The sequence below is a fragment of the Elephantulus edwardii genome, unplaced genomic scaffold (assembly GCF_000299155.1).
Source record: "Elephantulus edwardii isolate Elephantulus edwardi_28Jun2011 unplaced genomic scaffold, EleEdw1.0 scaffold00022, whole genome shotgun sequence".
NCBI lineage: Eukaryota > Metazoa > Chordata > Mammalia > Macroscelidea > Macroscelididae > Elephantulus > Elephantulus edwardii.
In genome coordinates this window covers 1,270,443-1,273,450 of record NW_006399772.1, presented here as the reverse complement: position 1 = coordinate 1,273,450, position 3,008 = coordinate 1,270,443, and the positions used below count along the sequence as shown (strand labels likewise).

The window sequence follows — 3,008 nt, the reverse complement described above, 5'->3', positions numbered from 1 at the left end:
CTCATTTTCTACATGCAAGCCCAGAGATTGCAGCAAACATTGAAGGCTTAAATCCAAATGAAGAAGAACATAAGACGTATTTGGATGTGGAACCTGTAAGTATATGCAACTTGATTTTGTTAATAGTGGTTTTAAAAATTAAAATGAAAGAAACTCGGTCACTTATTGATCAGATTGATCCTTTATAGAAACTTCTATGTCAATGACTACTACCTTGATTTTTTTTCCTATTTTAAATCAAATAAAAATTGCATGAAAAATTTTGTCAGTGTGTAAACTTTGTAAGTTTTTAATGGTTCACAAGATCAGGAATCCTAATAATGGAAATAATTCTAATTAACTTAAAACAATTTTATATAGTATGTTCTTTTATACTTTAATTTACTAAGGGAGTTCTTCTCATTTTAGATAACTGGATTCACTTTACAATTTGCAAAACGTCTTCAAATCAATATATTGGTCAAGCCAGCAAAAAAAATTGAGTAAGTGTTTTGAATAAAGCTATTATATGAATATTTGTTGCTTTCCTGTAAGAATGTGAGTGAATCTATGAAAGTGAGTGGAAAGATAACAAATGTCAACCTCTGTCTCAATATCACTTTTTATTCACTACATATGATTATGATTTTGAATCATGTTTAGTTTTGATTGAAATTATACTTATACATATCTTAGAACATTAGATAAAATTTCTCATTTTTGCTAATGATTCAAATATTTTATGACCATAATTTCTGTAATTCATATTTAACTCTAGAATATAATTTGTTGAAAGGAAAAATCAAAGCTTGGAAAAAGGTCAATCAAATACATTAGCAATAATAATTAGCATGGCTAAAAAGTCTGAGACACAACTACATTGTTTTTGCATATATTTACTGCCTGGGCAAGTAAAAAACGTTAACATGAATAGAATGTACACAAAGTATATAGGACACCAGCACAAGGGGCCTACACAATTTGTATAAACTAGAAGATGAGTGTATATGCATAACAATACTTTATGTTAAAATTTAAATTTAAAGTCAATAAACTCAGCCAAAGTTTCAAAAGGAATTTATTTATGAATACTTGCTTAAAGTAATTTCTTAAGTCTCTCTATGCTATATATATTAGCATATATTTTCATGAATATTTTAATGTCTATTACAGGACATTAAAGAATCTGAAGAAGAACTATCTTGTGCCTATTCTTTGGCTTAATGAGGTTAGTATTTTAATCTACTAATCATTAAATGAGTAAAAATCTCTAATACTCTTTTTCAAATTAAGATGTACATGAACAGTATATGAAGTTTTTCTGTTACTCATATGTTGAGTACTGATGGATTAATGGTAACATCTATTTGAGAAAATCAAATCACACAGAAACATACAGTTTGTTAGAGTTCAATTTTAGCTTTATCTTTCAAGAAAACAGGCTATTGCCTGTCATTTAAAATTACTTTCAAAATGTATCTTTTAAATATTTACCTTTTTTAATTCCCAGGAAAGAAACATGCATAGAGATAGCTCAAAATAAAAACCAAATTAGTATTATAGCTAAGAAAGTTGATAGTTGAGGAACAATTCAGAAAAGGAGATTGAGAATGATTGCACAACTAAATTATTGATACTATAGAAACTGTTAAATTGGTGTACATCTTTTGTTACTGTTGCTGTGTACTGTCAAGTTGGAACAGACTCCTAGCTGACACATCAGCAGGTTTAGCACAAGAGGAGAATGTCCATTTTGGGGGGAATGTCCATCTTTCTCCCAGTGAGCAGCTGGTGGGTTTGAATTACACACTTCTGTATTTCCAGCACAACTCCTTAGCACTGGGCCACTAGAGCTCCTTTGGGTCTTGCATATATTCTTTTAAAAGCTACAAAAATTGATAAAACAAATTCGGGTTTTTTAAAAATGTACACTCACCCTTCACTTTGTGACATTAAGTTCCAAAAACTAGACCATTGGATAAAAATGGAGAATGGCCACACTGAATTACAGAAGAGGATAACTATATCATTACATAGTAGTCAACTTGCATCCTTTCATAACTGCCAAGCTACTGAAAACTGTAGCTCAGCTAAGTTCACACACAATCTTAACCATCACAATGAACATTACCTCTTGCCTTACACTATTGCAGACATGTATTATTATCAACGTAGTTTTTTACGGTTGTATCATCAAGTCAGAATCAATTCATAGCTAACTCTTGAGAGGATTTTCAGAGGTGGTAAAGTACAGAAGAGGAGATTGTCCATCTTTCTCTTGTGTAGCATCTTATAGATTCAAACCACAGATAGGCCTTTGGGTTGGCAATGCAGCTCCAGTGCAGCCAGTGTTTTTTTTTCACTGTTGCTGAAATGTGAAATGTCACACAAGATAGTTGTAAAGTGAGAAGCAGGTGTAGAGCTAAGAAAACTTGATGAAGTAATTCTGCTCTGTCACAGGGTGTCTCTACATTAGAATTGATTGTTAGTACCTAACAAGTCTACTATGCTTTTAAAGACCAAGTTAGAGAAGGCGTATTTCTAGTGTAAACCCTTGATGAAATTATCAGCAGAATTAAGTTCATTGGACAATCTAGGGCCCAAAGTCTAGTGGTTCAAATCTACCAGCTGCTCTGCAATTACTGCCTCAGAAACCCATTAGAGGATCAGCGATGACTCAGTTCTGATTCAGCGTTACAACAACAACAACAGTCTTGGGAATCTACTCATTTCTTTAATGCAAGGGGAATTCCACTGCTGTTTTATAAATGCAAGTTCTATACATACACACACAGGTGTTGGAAGGAAAGGGTGGTATAAAATGTAATGTTTTTCTTCACTAATAAACCCATATAACCTTACTTATTATTTACAGACTGGTACCATTGGTGAGGAGAAAGCAGAAATGTTCAGAAATCAAGTGACAGGAAAAATAAACCTCCTTGGCCTGGTTGAAATGGTCCTGCTCAGTGTCGGTGTGGTGATGTTTGTGGCTTTTATGATTTCATATTGTGCATGCAGGTCAAAGA

At 32.6% G+C, this 3,008-nt stretch overlaps 1 protein-coding gene across 1 annotated transcript in view; it reads left to right on the top strand.

Moving 5' to 3' along the window:
* The window catches only part of LOC102858298 (platelet glycoprotein 4-like), a 34,982-nt gene that overhangs the window by 19,632 nt on the left and 12,342 nt on the right, over positions 1 to 3,008 (top strand). The window lies entirely within an intron of this gene.